The sequence below is a fragment of the Schistocerca cancellata genome, chromosome 1, assembly GCF_023864275.1.
Source record: "Schistocerca cancellata isolate TAMUIC-IGC-003103 chromosome 1, iqSchCanc2.1, whole genome shotgun sequence".
In the NCBI taxonomy this organism is placed as follows: domain Eukaryota; kingdom Metazoa; phylum Arthropoda; class Insecta; order Orthoptera; family Acrididae; genus Schistocerca; species Schistocerca cancellata.
The window spans coordinates 153,807,354-153,828,919 of record NC_064626.1 but is presented as its reverse complement, the minus strand read 5'-3'; the positions used below and the strand labels follow the sequence as shown (position 1 = coordinate 153,828,919).

The following is a 21,566-nucleotide window of genomic DNA, read 5'->3' as shown; positions in this document are numbered from 1 at the left end:
GTGTATTCATCTCTTGGTCTCCCCCTACGATTTTTACCCTCCACGCTGCCCTCCAATACTAAATTGGTGATCCCTTGATGCCTCAGAATATGTCCTACTAACCGATCCCTTCTCCTGGTCAAGTTGTGCCACAAACTTCTCTTCTCCCCAATCCTATTCAATACTTCCTCATTAGTTAGGTGATCTACCCATCTAATCTTCAGCATTCTTCTGTAGCACCACATTTCGAAAGCTTCTATTCTCTTCTTGTCCAAACTATTTACCGTCCATGTTTCACTTCCATACATGGCTACACTCCATACAAATACTTTCAGAAATGACTTCCTGACACTTAAATCTATACTCGATGTTAACAAATTTCTCTTCTTCAGAAACGCTTTCCTTGCCATTGCCAGTCTACATTTTATATCCTCTCTACTTCGAACATCATCAGTTATTTTGCTACCCAAATAGCAAAACTCCTTTACTACTTTAAGTGTCTCATTTCCTAATCTAATTCCCTCAGCATCACCCGACTTAATTCGACTACATTCCATTATCCTCGTTTTGCTTTTGTTGATGTTCATCTTATATCCTCCTTTCAAGACACTGTCCATTCCGTTCAACTGCACTTCCAGGTCCTTTGTTGTCTCTGACAGAATTACAATGTCATCGGCAAACCTCAAGGTTTTTATTTCTTCTCCATGGATTTTAATACCTACTCCGAATTTTTCTTTTGTTTCCTTTACTGCTTGCTCGATATACAGATTGAATAACATCGGGGAGAGGCTACAACCCTGTCTTACTCCCTTCCCAACCACTGCTTCCCTTTCATGTCCCTCGACTCTTATAACTGCTATCTGGTTTCTGTACAAATTGTAAATAGCCTTTCGCTCCCTGTATTTTACCCCTGCCACCTTTAGAATTTGAAAGAGAGTATTCCAGTCAACATTGTCAAAAGCTTTCTCTAAGTCTACAAATGCTAGAAATGTAGGTTTGCCTTTCTTTAATCTTTCTTCTAAGATAAGTCGTAAGGTCAGTATTGCCTCACGTGTTCCAGTATTTCTACGGAATCCAAACTGATCTTCCCCGAGGTCAGCTTCTACTAGTTTTTCCATTCGTCTGTAAAGAATTCGTGTTAGTATTTTGCAGCTGTGAATTATTAAACTGATTGTTCGGTAATTTTCACATCTGTCAACACCTGCTTTCTTTGGGATTGGAATTATTATATTCTTCTTGAAGTCTGAGGGTATTTCGCCTGTTTCATACATCTTGCTCACCAGATGGTAGAGTTTTGTCAGGACTGGCTCTCCCAAGGCCGTCAGTAGTTCCAATGGAATGTTGTCTACTCCGGGGGCCTTGTTTCGACTCAGGTCTTTCAGTGCTCTGTCAAACTCTTCACGCAGTATCGTATCTCCCATTTCATCTTCATCTACATCCTCTTCCATTTCCATAATATTGTCCTCAAGTACATCGCCCTTGTATAGACCCTCTATATACTCCTTCCACCTTTCTGCTTTCCCTTCTTTGCTTAGAACTGGGTTTCCATCTGAGCTCTTTATGTTCATAGAAGTGGTTCTCTTATCTCCAAAGGTCTCTTTAATTTTCCTGTAGGCAGTATCTATCTTACCCCTAGTGAAATAAGCCTCTACATCCTTACATTTGTCCTCTAGCCATCCCTGCTTAGCCCTTTTGCACTTCCTGTCGATCTCATTTTTGAGACGTTTGTCGGTGCTGTCAGCGAAAAGCGTTGACCATGTGGGTACAGAAGCGGCAGTTGTAGAAGTTTCTTACCTCGATTTCTGCAAAAGTATGCGTTTTCGGACCCCATACCTGGTGATGAAAAATGCTGTATTTACAATTATCTATCGATCCTGCCAACTTTTGAGACGATCGCTCGTCATAACCTTTAGGGGTTATTTTCTCAAAAACGCGGGGGTGTTGACCGAAAATATCTTAGATTCCTTCGTTTTAGGTTGTACACAAGCGACCTATCAAATCTGAGCCGAATCGGTTGGCCGTGTCTGAGGCCTTCCCCTTGTAAGCGCCGCTCGAGCTGGTGTAAGAGCGATGCCACTCGGCAGTGGATGGCTGAAAAAGAATGGTTTGGAATGATGAATCACACTATACCCTGTGGCAATCCGTTGGAAGGATTTGGGTATGCTAAATGACAGAGAACATCGTGTGTAGGTATGAGGCCGTGTGCGGTATCAGGGTATTTTTCGTGGTTAGAGTATAGTCCTCTTATTGCGCTTAAGAGAATACTAAATGCGGAACAACGTTAACACATTTTACAGCCTCGTGTACTACGTTCAGCAGAAAAACAGTTCAGAGACGGTGATTGTATCAGCATGACAACACACCCTTCCTTCCTGAAACTGACTGACCTGTCCAGGGTCCCGGCCTAATCGCAGTGCAGTACGTTTGAGACGAGTCAGAACGGCGGCTTCGTTCCGGAATCTGACGTCCAACATCTCTGCCTCCCATGGTTAGGGGGAAAGAGCTGCCATTTCTACAGGCATATTCAGACATTTCACTGAAAGCATCCCCAGCGGAGTTCAAGCTGTCATAAAGGCGAAGGGTGGGCGCAATTCGTATTACAGTAAAATGACCGAACACTTTTGATCAGATAACGGATTTTGTTCGCTGAGGTTACGTGAGCATCATAACACACACGATCTTGTCCCATAATGCTGATTGTACGTCATTCTCATAAAAAATGACTTAATCGCAACGAGCATATACGTCCTATTATAATTTGACAGGACCGTTCATCATTGTGTAGTCAGTCTCCCACCTCGTCGCCACTTGGAAACAAGACCGTTGTCCTGGCACACGTGTACTACCGGCGCTTTACCCGTCGCCCTCATTATCTTTTTCCTTCCGAGAAAGAAGCCTTTGTCTTCTAGCATAACTTCTCATTTTACGGGCGAAGTGACGCCGGACCCTTACTTTCGCAAGCGGCAGTCGCTGTCTTTTATGCGGGAACGTTGCTGCAAAAAGAGGAAAGCACTACTACGGCTTCCTAGTATGTGTAATACGGAACTGGTAAGATGTAACAACGAATTTTTTTCACAAAAGCACTTTTATTTTATTGCCATATTTTTCAACAGTTAAATTGAAAAGGCTACTTACGTCATCAAAGGGGAACATCTGGTGTTAAGGCGAGTGGATTGCACCTTCTCAGCGTAAGATTTGCTGAGGATATTTCCCTAACAGCTAATAATGAAGACCACTGTCAGGATATACTTTTTAAATTAGCAACAGTTCACAAAAAGCAAAGCAAACTTGAGAATGGCACTTCATACGAAAATTGAGATATATGTGAAGCATAAAAGTTGATAAATTTCGTTATTTATCCAGCTTAATTACAGAAGAAAATAATTCCGTCATGGAAAGCGGAAGAACCTGCGTTTAATGAGAGAAGAAAGGAAAATTACGGTTCTGTTCCGTCGGAGACGAGGTCATTACACGTGGAACACAAGCTCCGAAATGGGAAGGACACTTGCCGTGTCTTTTCAAACGAACGATCCCGATATTTTCCTGAAGCTGTTTAGGTAAATCGTGGAACACGTTAATGCTGATGCTGCAGGGAGCTTTGAACCACCATCGTCCCCATGCACATCCCGTGTCTTACCATTGCGCAACCTCGCTCAGTCCAATGAGAGAAGACAACTGTCAATGGACGAGTTGTTCAGTACAGGAAGGAAAAAAGAATTACCAGGACGTTCTTTTTAAATGTGCTGCTGTATGTGTGTGAAAGCTGGACAGTCGTGAAAAAAAGGCAGACAGCGTTTAGAAGCGATGGCAGTTTGTCTTTGGGGAACACTAACGAGCACCAATAGCACAGAAAGAAAACACAATTAAGATTCTTTGAAAGAAATCAATCAGCGAAGAACGATGACTGTTCAGAACGATGAAATCTTCAAAATTATGATATATTTTCGATATTTATCTGTGTAAGTCAATAAGTGTCTGTAACTTTGCTCTTATTGTGCTTAGGTTGGCTCAACGGCTTAATGTGTTTACCAGCAGCTAGTCGCCCGTACTAAGTTGCAACGACAACACATCAACCCACTTCGTGCTGTTGCGACCTAAAAATGGGACGATAGAAGAACAGCGCTCCGTATCAGTTTTTTGTGGCTCGAACAGTTCTAAAGTGGCTGAACGAGCGTGAAGCATGAGAGAAGGGCGGGGGCATTCAGCTACAGCCACAACTAATACCAATATTAACGAGTCCGTTCCTTTATTCTGAATGACAGACAAGTGACTGTTGGTGATGTGGCAAATCACATCCAGAATAGTTGTGGTTCTGTGTGTAAAATCATGTACAACGAGCTCATCTTTCACAGACACTCTGCGAAATAGCTTCCAAAACATCTAGATGGAGAGCACAAGAGTTACCATATGAAAGTCTGTCACCATCAACTGGACCGTTATGCTACCGATGACGAAATGTCCCTGAAACGAATGATCAGTGTAGATGGTCTACTTAAAGATATCTTAAGAGGCCGTCGATTCAGCTCCGAAAACACGTGAAGGAAGTGGTGGGTACGTGGCTTGCTGCACAGCCAAAAATCCTTTTTTCACACAGTGTCGCAAAGCTTGTCCAACGGTTGACTAATTGCTTTGAAAAGCAGAGTGACCAGCTTGAAAAATGACACCAATAAAAACTGTGCTCTCGTGTTACAATAAATTATAAAAATTGATGGCAGATACTTATTGACAGTACGTTTTTAAAAAATTCTGTTAGGGGAAACACTTTTGGAAAAGAAAACAAACAGGACAAGATCTATTGGAGGTCAGAAAATGCCAGAACCATCAAGAAATGAAGAGGACTGTACAAAACAGAGAAGAGTGACTGTAGCGACAAAGCGTAGCCTTCAGAAGTCGATGATGATTTTTACTTCTGAACAGTGTCTCTGCGTTCTTTTATCCCATCGGATTGGACGCCAACGCACGTAATGGAAGTAGTTGTTCTGTTGTATGGCGAACATTTCTTCTCACAAAGCTAAATTTTATGTTAATGAATCGCAAAAACTCACTTGAGACTAAAAAGGGAGGGTAAGATGTATGTGGAACCAATTCAGATCGCAGCCCATGCGCCGTCGCCAGCGTGTGCTGTTGCACTAGCTGGTGGAAGAGCACAGTGTTTGTGCATAAATCTCGATCTTTCTTCAATTAACTCTTGTTTCGAACGATGTGGTAATGAAGTGCAGCCTGCAGCCTTTCTATTGCTGCATTTGTCCGTCTAATCTGTTGTTAGTATATCCTGACGATCCCATAAAGCAGTGTCATTAAGTGACGGAACGGTTTTTCCGGAGACTGAGGTTTCGCACTGTTTCTTATGAAATTTGCGGTTTCGTCCGGTTGCGGGTTGAATTGGCAACGAGGGCTCTGTAATGTTAGGATAGGGTCGTTTTCTCGAATTCCGTGTACAGTCTGAAGCATTTCTTTTTCTCTAGACACTTTTTGACGCACTAAAATATTTTTTAAATCTCGTTCACTTTCGTGAATAGACACAGGGGACTCTTAAAATAATGACCAGTACTGTTAGTGCCTTTGTTAATTTCCGAGAAGAAAATGTAAAATCCGATTTTTTAAGTGGAACTACGCTGTTTTTCTTGTTTCTATATAGTAGGCCTGGATTAATCGTCTTGCTGTTCACGGATTTGTTGACATTATCCGATAAATTAGTAGTATATCAGCCAGTTTTTTGCTAGGAAACATCGATGTAGAAGTGAGAAACATTCTATATTGTAAATATTTTACGAGCAGCACGAATTAAATAAGTTTCTCTCTCTCTCTCTCTCTCTCTCTCTCTCTCTCTCTCTCTCTCTCTCACACACACACACACACACACACACACACACAATAAAGCACTCTTGAAAGAATAAATCGCTGTTCTATATAAACATCATCGTGCCTTCTTCTCTTTAGGCATGTAAAGTATAGTGAACACAACACAATATGGGCAGCTACTTGGTGCTTATCGTTAAATGACCACCTCCTCCTTTTTCCTCCGCCTCCTACTGTACTGGTGGGAGCACACTTGTAGGAAACGCCGACTTACTCGCCATTTAACCGAGACCGTTGTCCAGCCCTAATCTCATTTTAAACCGACGAAACGAGCTTCGCTTTATTCAGTAAACTCTTAAATGCCACTTTCCATCGTACCTGTTGCTACTATGGCCTGCTGAACTCTTAAATCTTTTTAACCCTAGAACACTAAAGGGGGAGGGATCAGGGATCTTACATTCTATTAAACCTTTGTAAATTGTTCTACTCCAAATTTATTCAAAGAAAGTCATAATGTATAGATTACGCAATAGTTAATTACAATTATTAGATCTCCACTGGTACGTTACCTACCAAATTAGGTACAAAATGTCCTGTTTTGTACCCTTCCGCACCCGCAAATTTTTTAAACGAAACAAACGTTAATAACATTCTATATCTTTATTCTTAACATTTAAATACCTGCAGCCCTATGCCGCTAGAGGGCTCCGAATTGTAGCGTGTAATATGGCGATGTAACGCAACTACGTCGGTGCGGGAGAAACAGTGTGGTGTAATCGAGTTTCGAATTCAAAGAGTTAGTCCACCCTCTTCTTCTGCACGGCAATGCCAGATCGCACACGCGAGTGCTGCGACATCTGCAACAGTCCGACGCCTTGGGTTCACTGTCATAGATCATCCCCTGCACAGTCCCGACTTGGCCCCATCCGATTTTCATCTGTTTTCAGAATTTAAAGAACACTTTCGAGGACTTCACTTTGATAGTATGAAGCGCTGTAGGCAGAGGTGACGTTGCGACTCCTTCAACAAAGTCAAAACCGAGCGAGATGGCGCAGTGGTTAAGACACTGGATTCGCATTCGGGAGGACGACTGTTCAATCCAGCGTCCGGCCATCCTGATATAGGTTTTCCGTGATTTCCCTAAATCGCTCCAGGCTAACGCCGGGATGGTTCCTTTGAAAGGACACGGCCGACTTCCTTCCCCGTCTTTCCCTAATCCGATGAGACCGATGACCTCGCTGTCTGGTCTCCTTCCCCAAACAACCCAACCAAACAAAGTCAAACAATGTAGAGTGACTCTCTCTCGCTAGGAAAAATGTGTTCGTCGCCAGGGTAACTGCGTCGCGAAATAAATATGCTGACATCAAGAATAAAGATTTAGAATATTAATAACGTTTGTTTTGTTTAAATAGCTTTAAGAGTTTTCGGATAAAAATTCCGAGGCATCACTTTTCAGCACGCTTTCGTAATTGCGTTAAGGAATGCGCCGATGGATCCAAGTTTCATCCACGCTCACAGATTTGCAACCGTCTTGCAAATTGTGTCCAAATATTTCCCATTTCTGTGGAGAAATGTTGGTCCATTCCTGTTTTGCGCAAAAGTGAGAAACCCCAGCACCCACTGCAATCAGATTTTTCAGGTTTTTGCATGGCCATATTTACACGGAGATACTACTGTACTTCATTCGTTGAGATGCCTTATCACTTTTAACTTGCAGCCTTCCTTGGAATATAATGAACTTCGCAACTTGTTTTGTGCGTGATGACGTCGACTGCCCGCTTGAAGCATTCTGAACTTCAACGATCACGTCCCAACTCTTATTTGTACGTAAACAGTTTTCAGCGCCAAAGCATACTCCCATTGACTTAATTCTCTTCTGTCTTCTACGTCACAAGCCACGCCAATCACTGAAAATTGCCTCTCCAGGCTGTCATTCAAAAACACACCTTGTTACTAATTTCTGCCTTTTCCCGGAATGTACCTTATGGTCTGATATCTTGTCGAATGAGCCACGTTCACAAGCCCATGTGAGCCTTTCCCCAGCTCATACAGATATGTCGGACAACAGCCAAGAGCAGTGAGCAATTGACGTAATTTTGGTCTCTCTCGCAACAAATGAAACAAAAGGTCTACTGTGAACAGTCGCAATTTATTTCCACGACGGCGCGTCAGAGCTTTAAATATCCATCAGTTGGCTACATATGGTTTGGTAAGGTATGTAGCCTATGTGTTTTGTGTGCGCCTTCGTTGTAACCTGTGGCACTGTCTAGTACAAGATTACAGAAACAAATCTCTGTTTCAGTACATGGCCCGTAGTTTTCTGGAGGTTTTTGATTGCGATGAACGAAAATTTAAATGTAGAAGTTTAAACAACTCCAGGCCCATTTTTCTTTCCTGTACATCACGTACACCATGACCCTTTGTAAACACTAGCTAACTAAAATAAACTCCTCCCGAACAGGCCATGCAGGCTCCACGATACTGACAGGCCGCAGGGTGGTCCTCAGCCCACAGGCGTGGATATGGAGGGGCGTGTGGTCAGCACACCGCTCTCACGGCTGTATGTCTCACAAGGGCTGAGTGCACCCCGCTTGCCAACAGCGCTCGGCAGACCGGATGGTCACCCATCCAAGTGCTATCCCAGCTCGACAGTGCTTAACTTCGGTGATCTGACGGGAACCGGTGTTACCACTGCGGCAAGGCCGCTGGCACACTTCGTAAACACTGAAGGAGACAATGAGAGAGTCTGTAATCTCCTAAGAACAATGAACATATAACAAAGCAAACATGATTTTGGAACAAGTCTAAAATCGTTGTGCAGATCTTGGTAGCATAGAGCAACAGGTATCAGGGCTATTACAAATGATTGAAGCGATTTCATAAATTCACTGTAGCTCCATTCATTGACATATGGTCACGACACACTAGAGGTACGTAGAAAAACTCATAAAGTTTTGTTCGGCTGAAGCCGCACTTCAGGTTTCTGCCGCCAGAGCGCTCGAGAGCGCAGTGAGACAAAATGGCGACAGGAGCCGAGAAAGCGTATGTCGTGCTTGAAATACACTCACATCAGTCAGTCATAACAGTGCAACGACACTTCAGGACGAAGTTCAACAAAGATCCACCAACTGCTAACTCCATTCGGCGATGGTATGCGCAGTTTGAAGCTTCTGGATGCCTCTGTAAGGGGAAATCAACGGGTCGGCCTGCAGTGAACGAAGAATCGGTTGAACGCGTGCGGGCAAGTTTCACGCGTAGCCCGCGGAAGTCGACGAATAAAGCAAGCAGGAAGCTAAACGTACCACAGCCGACGGTTTGGAAAATCTTACGGAAAAGGCTAAAGCAGAAGCCTTACCGTTTACAATTGCTACAAGCCCTGACACCCGATGACAAAGTCAAACGCTTTGAATTTTCGGCGCGGTTGCAACAGCTCATGGAAGAGGCGGCGTTCAGTGCGAAACTTGTTTTCAGTGATGAAGCAACATTTTTTCTTAATGGTGAAGTGAACAGACACAATGTGCGAATCTGGGCGGTAGAGAATCCTCACGCATTCGTGCAGCAAATTCGCAATTCACCAAAAGTTAACGTGTTTTGTGCAATCTCACGGTTTAAAGTTTACGGCCCCTTTTTCTTCTGCGAAAAAAACGTTACAGGACACGTGTATCTGGACATGCTGGAAAATTGGCTCATGCCACAACTGGAGACAGACAGCGCCGACTTCATCTTTCAACAGGATGGTGCTCCACCGCACTTCCATCATGATGTTCAGCATTTCTTTAACAGGAGATTGGAAAACCGATGGATCGGTCGTGGTGGAGATCATGATCAGCAGTTCATGTCATGGCCTCCACGCTCTCCCGACTTAACCCCATGCGATTTCTTTCTGTGGGGTTATGTGAAAGATTCAGTGTTTAAACCTCTACCAAGAAACGTGCCAGAACTGCGAGCTCGCATCAACGATGCTTTCGAACTCATTGATGGGGACATGCTGCGCCGAGTGTGGGAGGAACTTGATTATCGGCTTGATGTCTGCCGAATCACTAAAGGGGCACATATCGAACATTTGTGAATGCCTAAAAAAGCTTTTTGAGTTTTTGTATGTGTGTGCAAAGCATTGTGAAAATATCTCAAATAATAAAGTTATTGTAGAGCTGTGAAATCGCTTCAATCATTTGTAATAACCCTGTACAAGCGTAAATATCTCCAGTGGCCACAGATTCTTTTCAGTCATGATTATATAGGTTAACAGTTTGTAAATATGTAAATGATCAACATGGGACGTTATAAACATTAAGTGGAACGAACATACAAAATAATTATGTTTCTAACAGTGGGAAAATCGATTTGTATAACAATTTACTTATTATTACAATGTTAAATTGCAATATGTGTTTGCCGTGTGGTCTAGTGGAAAGAGCCGTACACACAACGGTCCTGGGTTGAAGCACGGATGGGTGGGGAGGGGGGCAGGGGTGTCCCGTTCCAACGTTCCATTCCGTCCAGGACCGCCCCAGATCCGTTCGGCCTGCTATCACGTGAGTATCAGGGGCAAGAGGCGCCGTGGCGAAGAAAGGCTGCCCTCTGACAGCAGTCAAGCCAATAGCCCATTCATGGGGCTGCTACCCCCCCCCCCCCTCGCCGATACATACGCACTCAAAAAGCCTCCGTTCTGCGCCTCGTATTTTCTAATAATTAGTCAGATGTATGTTTGCATGACAGACTCGAGCCTTGTGATCTGTTTTTCAGCGATTGTTGTATCCAACCATCTCTTTATTGCCTCTAGAGGAGGAGGAGGAGGAGCAGCAGCAGCAGCATCCTACAATAAGGTTACTAAGAGGGTTCCATATTTATGTTTTTATATTGCAAAACATGGATCGTTAGGTGGACCCCCTATGATAGCGTTTGCTATCATCGTAGCGCACAGTTAAAATACGATAAATCACAGAGCAAATTTTACACGATTTAATGTAAACAGCGCATAAGAATCGGTTGCAAAGTAAGTAACTTATAAGTCGTGAGACAGCAGATCCAGATAGGCGAAGGGAACCTGGAAGCCACTGGTCAGTGCCCGAGACGAAGAAGAAGAAAAAGAAGAAGAATAGTAGTAATTCAAATATTTGAACAGACGTAAGGAGTCAAAGCTGTGGAAAATTAACTCTTACCAAATTTAGGAAATGATGAACTACGTAATAATAGAATACTTGAGCTAAGAAAGTTGGAGTGGGAAGGGCACAAGTATTTCTCTAGGTGCAGTAGTTCTTAGAAATTAGTGGGCTCCAGGAAGAAGAGAGCTGACACCGGCGGACGCCTTTCTTTGGAGCTGTATGAAGGATTGTGGGGCCCTCTGGTCAAGTCCGCCACTTTGTCCTGAGCAGCTGCACGTTCTATTTTATCCACGATCAGAGTTAAAATGTTGCTCCAATACTGATCTAACAACGTGTTTGTAATAGAAAGTTCTCGTGATTTGTTGTGGCTAGTTTATAATGCTTTATTCTACCATTTCCATATTTTTGGTGTCTTGAAGAAAAAAAAGCAACATTTTCCGATCTCTCCTTTCTCTTCTCAGATGTCTTGTTGTCCTGAACTTTAGCATAAATTGACATTTACAAAAGTGGTGTGTTGCTTGTTGGTTTTGTCTCGGTACTTTCGGCCGACATTAGTTCCACAACTATCCTGACGTTTCGCCAGCAAATGCTGCGCTTTTTTGACCTGTGTCTCGCGAAGCCTTGGGCAGATTGCACTGGTGAGTGCTTTTCCAGTGCTGCCGTGGCATTCCCGTCACAACTCAATATGATACGTGACGTGACACTTGCCGGTAAACAGTGAATCGGACATCGACTTATTTTTCAGATATTATTTGTGTGGCCTGTTTAGTATATCACAGCGACCCTGCTGAGCTATCAGGATAAAATAAGACGGGCACTCTAGAAGATATGCTTACGATGTTTTTGACCATTATAACGAAGTATGTTGACGTAGAACTAAACTGCTACCGGTATTATCTTAAATCGACGGTTACAAAATTTCCTCTGGTCTATTTTTGTAAATGACACTCCTATTAACTTAATAGTATAGTTGAAGATTTAAAATGTATTTGCGTGCACATACTCAAGTTTTTAGTGGATGGACATTTTTCTATCGTGCGGCATTGTTACACAGCAGACAATTATTGTCCAATACTGCACATTATTCTGTAATAATGCCCGATGCCGCCATCAGTCAACAGAGTTTTGACGCATAGATATGCCATTATCGAAGCTACTCCGTTGCCGATTGGTCGGACGTCTGAAAATGCACTGGACGCTCGAAATAAGGACCCGCAGCGTCACCGATATTTTACCGGCTAATGTTCCCTTGAGAAAACGACGAGGCCCACGAGAAAGACAGGCCGCGGTGCGTAGGTCACGAAGATAGGCATGAATTCGTTCACTCGCTCGCTCGCTAGCTCAGCTCAGCAGACAAAATGCAAGCCTGTTAACTCGCAGCTAGGCGTGTACGTACTAACGAGAATTGCATTCTCTACTGGAATCTGCTATTATGAAGTCTTATTAATTAACAGTACTACAACAAAATTTAACATCAATACTCGATATAAATTGTATAACGGCTTGTTTAGAGCATTTAGCGTCTTTTGATTAACAGTTCTCATTTCACACAAGAAGTGGTGCCTTATGCAACTGATAATCATTTTGGCATGATTTTAATTTTACTGTACCCTAATAGAGTTGTAACAAAATATAAGTAAGCCCGTGGATTTACGATCATTGTTGGACTAATAACAGTAATTCTCCTTAATAGCGGATTCCGGTAGAAGATGCAGTTGTCGTTTGTACGTACACATCTAGTTACTATACTACTGGCCAATAAAATTTCTACACCACGAAGACGACGTGCTACAGACGCGAAAATTAACCGACAGGAAAAAGATGCTGTGATATGCAAATGATTAGCATCGCAGAGCATTCACACAAGGTTGGTGCCGGTGGCGACATTTACAACCTGGTGATATGAGGAAAGGTTCCAACCGATTTCTCATACACAAACAGCAGTTGACCGGCGTTGCCTGGTGAAACGTTGTTGTGATGCCTCGTGTAAGGAGGAGATGTGCGTACCATCACGTTTCCGACTTTGATAAAGGTCAGATTGTAGCCTATCGCGATTGCGGTTTATCGTATCGCGACGTTGCTGCTCGCGTTGGTCTAGATCCAATGACTGTTAGCAGAATATGGAATCGGCGAGTTCAGGAGGGTAATACGGAATGCCGTGCTCGATCCCAACGGCCTAGTATCACTAGCAGTCGAGATGACAGGCATCTTATCCGAATGGCTGTAACGGATCGTACAGCCACGTCTCGATGCCTGAGTCAACAGATGAGGGCGTTTGCAAAACAACAACCATCTGCACGAACAGTTCTACGACGTCTGCAGCAGCAGGGACTAACAGCTCGGAGACCATGGCTGCGGTTAGCCTTGACGCTGCATCACAGACAGGAGCGCCTGCGATGGTGTACTCCACGACGGACCTGTGTGCATGAAAGGCAAAACGTCTTTTTTTTTCGGATGAATCCAGGTTCTGTTCACAGCGTCATGATGGTCGCATCCGCGTTTGGCGACATCGCGGTGAACGCACATTGGAAGCGTGTATTCGTCATCGCCATACTGGCGTATCACCGGCGTGATGGTATGGGGTGCCATTGGTTACACGTCTCGGTCACCTCTTGTTCGCATTGACGGCACTTTGAACAGTGGACGTTACATTTCAGATGTGTTATGACCCGTGGCTCTACCCTTCATTCGATCACTGCGAAACCCTACATTTCGGTACTATAATGCACGACCGCATGTTGCACGTCCCGTACGGGTCTTCCTGGATAACAAAATGTTCGACTGCATCCCTGGCCAGCACATTCTCCAGATCTCTCACCAATTGAAAACGTCTGGTCAATGGTGGCTGAGTAACTGGCTCGCCACAATACGCCAGTCACTACTCTTGATGAACTGTAGTACCGTGTTGAAGCTGCATGGGCAGCTGTACCTGTACACGCCATCCTAGCTCTGTTTGACTCAATGCTCAGGCGTTTCAAGGCCGTTATTATGGCCAGATGTTGTTGTTCTGGGTACTGATTTCTCAGGATCTATGCACCCAAATTGCGTGAAAATGTAATCACATGTCAGTTGTAGTATAATATATTTGTCCAATGAATACTCGTTTATCATCTGCATTTCTTCTTGGTGTAGCAATTTTAATGGCCAGTAGTGTAGTTAACAAGTGTAGAAATGTAGTTGCTGACTTAAGCGAACGAGCGAGCGTAGCCCTACCTTCGTGACGTACGCGCCGCAGCCTGTCTTTCTCGTAGGCCCCGGAAAACGATACATGACGTTCTCAAATGGTTCAAATGGCTCTGAGCACTGTGGGACTTAACATCTGAGGTCATCAGTCCCCTAGAACTTAGAACTACTTAAACCTAACTGACGCAAGGACAACATCTGAGGTCATCAGTCCCCTAGAACTTAGAACTACTTAAACCTAACTGACGCAAGGACATCACACACATCCTTGCCCGAGGCAGGATTCGAACCTGAGACCGTAGCAGCAGCGCGCTTCCGTACTGAAGCGCCTAGAACCACTCGGCCACAGCGGCCGGCACATGACGTACTCCATTGGCTTCTGCCATCATCGAATCCACTCATATCGAGATTCCAGAAAATGACACTTGAAGAGGATAAACATACAGATGCCATCTGAGGTAAAAAGAGCTGCTTTTGGAACAGTCTCGCAGTGGACAATGCGATAGCAACCCTTCCAATAGCGATAACGACGCAAGCGACTAATGTGACAACCATGTCGATTGAAAAATGCGAAATACCGGAAAAAAGTTCCAATGTGGCAATATCCTTCTGTCGTTAACATCGACTTACAATAATTTATATCCTAAATTTTACTCGACTCTTCTAAATTTATAATTTTGGATCTGCTATTTTGAATTTTGTAATTGCAAAGTCAGATTCGTAATCAGGCATCCCAAAAATCTATTATGTCCAGATTTTGAAGCACTATGTGTCTGCCAGATAACGGTGATCAAAGTTTCTTCCACCACCTGAGTCCGAACAAGCTACGTTGGAGTCGAGCCCTTCGGTACAGGCGTGTGTGTTATCGATCTCGTCTGCGGAAAAGCTGAAGATGTTAGAGAACACGAAGAGAGACTGTCGGTTGTCGTTGTCTCTCTGCTGCGATGTAGTGTCCACTTTAACGATTCCTGTGTCAGGTGTCGACACTGAAACGCTAGCCGTTGACGAAGAGCGTATCGCGGCAGCCGTGGAGTGAATGTGTGCGCGCGGATGGCTGGGGCGTGGCATGATGAATGCCAAATGGGCGCACATTAAGGTCAGGCGTAAGAGTTGCGAAGCTACGCCGTCTCACTTCTGCCGGCAGCGTGTCAAGGATGGCTGCTCGCTTCCTCTGCCCGGCACCAGTCGCCAGTGAAGTGCTCTCAGGAAGCCTTCGTGTGAGCTCCAATTGCTGCGATTGTATCACCGTAGTCATATCGCGACTTGTATGATGGAGGACGTAGTACGTTGAAACGTACCGTCCCGGAAGCTTCTCTTGTTTTGCACAAACGCCCCTCTTGTAGCGTCTGCCATTGATGTGGATTTCGGTAATGCTCTAGCACCGACAAATGAAGCCGCTCTTCGTAGGATATTTGCTTTCTCTCCTATTAATTCTGCTTGGTAAGAGTCGCAGAGTGATAAATAATATTGAAGAATAGGGCGAACGAACGTTTCTTAAGCCACCTGTTTCGTCGATGAATTACATTTCCTTAAGATTCTCCATTTCGTATCAGCCTAACTTCCGCTTTCGTACAGCTAGTTTTATCTGCTCTTTCAACTTTAGGTCGCTCCGGACGGTTACTCCTAGGTATTTTGCGGTTGTTAATGTTTTCAATGATTTATCTACATTAGTATAGTCGAACAACAAAGGGTCTTTCTGTCTATGTGTTCGCAATGCATTAGAGTTACTTCAGTGTCGATTGCCCTCCCTGCACCAATCGCCGATCCCCCGAAGATCTCCCTGCATATTGCATTCTAACTTTTGTCGTCGCAGCCTACCTATAGACAAAAGCATCTTCTGCGCACAACCTCATGGAAAGAAGGAGCGCAAGCTTGGATTACGAAGGGCTGGGGAAGGAAATCGGCCATGTCGTTTAAAAGGAACCATCCCGGCATTTGACATAAGAGATTTAGGGAAATAATGGAAAACGAAATTAAGGATATCCGGCCGGGTATTTGTATCGTCCTCTTACGCAATGCGAGTCTAGTGTGACAGCCTTGTGGACGTTTCGCCTTCGTCTCTACTTCCGAAGCAGACTTTACCTCAGACAAAGTGTTGAGTACTGTCTGCTAGGAATACCCGAATCCCGTTACAAATCTGGTCTCATATTCCGTACGTTCGTATTTTGTTCACTAAACGACGGAGTGTAACTGGATCGAATGCATTCCGGAAGTCAAGGAACAGGACAGCGATACTAACACGTGTTTATTTATTTACTTCACCGCTTTCGTACAAAGAAGAAAGTGCCGACACTGGTTTCATGCTTGCAATTCCAACCCAGGCGTTAGCTGTTTACTTTCGCCTTTGTATCCTTTTTCTCTATTAGATAATTTAGGAGTCGACCAGAACCGCCATGTTGCAAAGAGATGTGGGAGAAGTTCACAGTTTTATTTGAAGGTTGGGTCCATTCTCGGAAGGTCCGTAGTCAGCTTCTTTTTCCTTAGCAAGCACCAACCTCGCAGCAGAGCCTTATATTATGCAAAATAGCTCTGCCGTGTGGCCATTTAGTAAAGTCAGGCGTAACACGCCAAACGGACGTATTTCGACTACGTTTGCCATACGTTGTTAAAGTGCAGCTGGGTGGAACAACACTCTTCCAACACTGGAACGACTGCCTCGCCGGGCGTTTTTTGCTTGGGTTTATTGAACATTTGTGCCAACAGCTTTGATACAAGTATACAATCATATATACAGAGAAATCATATTATAAATACACTGTCGGGAAAAAATGCAACACCCTCAAAGACTAGGTCATTTTATTGACAAGCGAGGCGACTGGTAGTTCATCATTATAGGAGTATAAACGAAAAACACATGCCACAGTAAAGTCGCAGGTTCGAATCCTGCCTCGGGCATGGATGTGTGTGATGTCCTTAGGTTAGTTAGGTTTAAGTAGTTCTAAGTTCTAGGGGACTGATAACCACAGATGTTAAGTCCCATAGTGCTCAGAGCCATTTTTGAATCACAGTAAAGAGTGCCCAGACAGTCGCATCAGTACACAGTCTACCCCCTCTCTGGCGGCGATGCAGGCGTATTCCCGCATGCACACGATCAAAAAGGTAGCGAACGGCATCCTGCGACACGCTAAGCACGTTGCGCCTTTTGCTCCAATTCGGCGATACTTCTTGCAGGCTCTGGGGATTAAACTCCCGCATCATCATGTCCCTTACATGTTCAGTTGGTGAAAGATGTGGTGATCTTGCTGGCCAGGGCAATTGTTGTAAACCACGAAGCGCACGTTGCGCTACAGCAGCCGTATGGTGGACGTGCGTTGTCCTGCGGAAGAAGTACATCACCTTCCTGTCGAAGAAATTGCAGTAGCACGGGGATAACAGCCTGCGCAACGTAGCGGACACTGGTTTCTTTACCCTGCACAAACACTAAATGTGACTCAAGAGTTCTAGCTGGCGGCCCCCACACGGTCAAGACTGAGACGGCACCTGTCTGTCGTGGGCGAATGCACTCTGCAATAGGCAACTCATCAGGTCTGCGCCGTACACGCATACGTTCATCACTCGCATACAGTCAGGGCCTGCTCTCAACGCTGAAGACAACAGAGAGCCGTTCTGCTCTCCACGGCCCCAGAGCAGCAATGTTTGGCGGTGTCGTAGTGTCAGTGGTAGCCTGGCTGGTGTGCGGACATTTGCCACGCCGGATATTTGCCACGGTTTTACCTGCTCCGAAGGGTTGGGTCCCTTGTCTCCCCCTCCTCCTCCTCCACCCCATCGCTGTCGCGCAGTAAAGGTGCCATTCCGCTGGTTTACTTAATATAGGACCAGAATCTCTTTGGATTTTCTGCCACATTTCTAGAGAGACTTTCGTTGCGGAAATTATTAAATGCATCTCGCATTGAAATCCGCACCAAATTTCGAGCCTCAGTAAAACTTCGCCAATCTTGGAGATTTTGCGTTCGTCTAAATTATACGTGCCTTTTTCGGTGCTCGTGCAGCAGCTTTCTGTAGTGTTTTGTGTACCATGGGGGATCGGTCCCGTCTCTTATTAATATATTTGGTATGAATCTCTCGAGTGCCGTTGATACTATTTCTTTGAACTGAAGCCACATATGGTCTTTATTTACATAGCTTGGAAGGATTGGAGACTGTCTCTTAGAAAGACGTCAACCGGATTTTTAGCTGCTTTTCTAAATAGATATATTTCGCGTTTAGTTTTGGTGAATTCCTTTGTCACGGAGTTGAGCCTCGCTACGACTGTGTCACTAATCCCTGCATCCGTCGAGATGCTCAGGATTATTTGTGGCTAAGAGGTCAAGTCAGTTTTTGTAACCATTTACAATCTGAATGGCCTCGTGAACTAATTGTTCAAAATAATTTTAAAAAAGCATCTAGAACAATTACGGAAGTTGTTTTCTATCCACAATAGGGTCTTAAAATGTATTTTTTTCAACATACAGAAGGTAGATTGAAGTCACTGCCAACTATAATTGTATGAATAGCGTATCTATTTGTGATGAGACTCGAGTCTTCTTTGAACTGTTCAGCAACTGTTTCATTGAGACCGAGGGTCGGTAAAAGGAGCCAGTTATTAATTTATTCCGGTTGTCGAATATAACCTCTGCGCATACTAAGTCACAGAAACTATCTGCTTCAATGTCGCTTGTGAGCTGAAACACACATTACATTATTTTTCCTTAAGTTGTGCTTCTTATTTCTGTTGTAGTGCAGGTCATCACAATTACGGCTTTTCCCTCCAAATCCTAGGATGCTTTCTCTCTGACCCTGTAAATATCAGAACTAAACAATGTAGAACAACAACGTACGTTACAAGCATACCATTCTGTATTACTTCATTTCCTTATTTCTAACATTTTAAAATTGTACGTCGACTGTAGATGACATGTCAATCGTAGATGTTCTTACCTCTATTTAGTGAACGTACACTCCTGGAAATTGAAATAAGAACACCGTGAATTCATTGTCCCTGGAAGGGGAAACTTGATTGATACATTCCTGGGGTCAGATACATGATCACACTGACAGAACCACAGGCACATAGACACAGGCAACAGAGCATGCACAATGTCGGCACTAGTACAGTGTATATCCACCTTTCGCAGCAATGCAGGCTGCTATTCTCCCATGGAGACGATCGTAGAGATGCTGGATGTAGTCCTGTGGAACGGCTTGCCATGCCATTTCCACCTGGCGCCTCAGTTGGACCAGCGTTCGTGCTGGACGTGCAGACCGCGTGAGACGACGCTTCATCTAGTCCCAAACATGCTCAATGGGGGACAGATCCGGAGATCTTGCTGGCCAGGGTAGTTGACTTACACCTTCTAGAGCACGTTGGGTGGCACGGGATACATGCGGACGTGCATTGTCCTGTTGGAACAGCAAGTTCCCTTGCCGGTCTAGGAATGGTAGAACGATGGGTTCGATGACGGTTTGGATGTACCGTGCACTATTCAGTGTCCCCTCGACGATCACCAGTGGTATACGGCCAGTGTAGGAGATCGCTCCCCACACCATGATGTCGGGTGTTGGCCCTGTGTGCCTCGATCGTATGCAGTCCTGATTGTGGCACTCACCTGCACGGCGCCAAACACGCATACGCCGAAGACGACACGTCTCCATTCGTCCCTCCATTCACGCCTGTCGCGACACCACTGGAGGCGGGCTGCACGATGTTGTGGCGTGAGCGGAAGACGGCCTAACAGTGTGCGGGACCGTAGCCCAGCTTCATGGAGACGGTTGCGAATGGTCCTCGCCGATACCCCAGGAGCAACAGTGTCCCTAATTTGCTGGGAAGTGGCGGTGCGGTCCCCTACGGCACTGCGTAGGATCCTACGGTCTTGGCGTGCATCCGTGCGCCGCTGCGGTCCGGTCCCAGGTCGACGGGCACGTGCACCTTCCGCCGACCACTGGCGACAACATCGATGTACTGTGGAGACCTCACGCCCCACGTGTTGAGCAATTCGGCGGTACGTCCACCCGGCCTCCCGCATGCCCACTATACGCCCTCGCTCAAAGTCCGTCAACTGCACATACGGTTCATGTCCACGCTGTCGCGGCATGCTACCAGTGTTAAAGACTGCGATGGAGCTCCGTATGCCACGGCAAACTGGCTGACATTGACGGCGGCGGTGCACAAATGCTGCGCGGCTAGCGCCATTCGACGGCCAACACCGCGGTTCCTGGTGTGTCCGCTGTGCCGTGCGTGTGATCATTGCTTGTACAGCCCTCTCGCAGTGTCCGGAGCAAGTATGGTGGGTCTGACACACCGGTGTCAATGTGTTCTTTTTTCCATTTCCAGGAGTGTATTTTCAGTCATGTTTTGAACATTGCCCCGCTACACTTTATTAACTAATGTTTCGCCGCAAGGGATATCAGATTTTAGAGAGTAAATTAATATCGAGTACGTCGTTCTTCTTTTCAAACATTCACATTTCCATTTCTTCTTGCCTTATTGTCTTTTGGGCATGCAGTTGTAGTAATTGAAGTAGGCACAAATGCAGTGATCAAAAGGAAATGATTAGCGTACATTCGCATTCTCTTTACATCGTTCCTTTCTTGTTGTTCCCCTGCCCATGGACTGTTCCTGTCGCAATCAGTAAGCATGAAAGGAAGCTACAGTACAGACAGAGGGATCTAGGGATCCGTGTTCATACTTGGCAGAACTAATTACATACTAACATAATCGTCGGTATTGCTTTCGTTTCCCAAAAGTTATAAATATTTCGATTACGGAAAGATGTCGAAGAAGAAGGTCCCTTACGTACAGGTTGTATCGAGTAAGATGTGGAGACGGCGGTTTGAAAGCGGACAGAAGTAGTACGAGGAAGGGCGTCCCTTACCTGAGGGATCGCTACCTGGCGAAGGGGCAAGTGTGGCAAATGTTCGGCGTGGCAAATGTCCGGCATTCAACCTGGCTAGCAGGGCACGTGTTCTTAGTCCTGCTGCAAGCAAAAGGATTCCAGTGGTCCTTGGTGACACAGCAGGTGCCCCGCTTTCGTTCCTGGATGGTGTTTGGTCGGCAGCACCTGCTCGCACAGTGCGTCGCTCTTGGCACGCGTCTGTTCCACGTGCAGAGCATGTTATACATGTGTGGGAATGTTCCAGAGACCAGTGTTGAAAGCAGCAGCACACCACCGATAAATTATGCCCAAAATGTGTAGCAATTCGTCGAGACGTCCATCCAGCATCCAACAGGCCTAAAATCGGGCCCGCTCAAACGAGTGAAGCTGTTAAGGACTACATAGTCGTCGGTGGGGCATGCTTCTAGCCTAGAATAAATGTTTGAAACATTCATCTTTAAACTAGGCACCGTTACTGCTCGCAGAGTCAAAACAGGCTGAGCACAAACAGGCCTTGTGAGTGGCATCTGATGGCCGATGACCGTAACAAATACAGTCACTAACACACAACCGTTCTGTATCCACATATCGTGGTGCCACTGAACACAGTCCTGGTGGGTGTTGCACTTTTTCCAACAGTGTAGTTTCA

At 45.1% G+C, this 21,566-nt stretch overlaps 1 protein-coding gene and 1 pseudogene across 1 annotated transcript in view; one reads left to right on the top strand and one right to left on the bottom strand.

Annotated features, from left to right (window-relative positions):
• Positions 1 to 21,566, top strand: part of LOC126167332 (G protein-coupled receptor kinase 1) — a 1,141,113-nt gene that overhangs the window by 802,521 nt on the left and 317,026 nt on the right. The window lies entirely within an intron of this gene.
• Positions 8,371 to 8,488, bottom strand: LOC126103449 (5S ribosomal RNA; annotated as a pseudogene).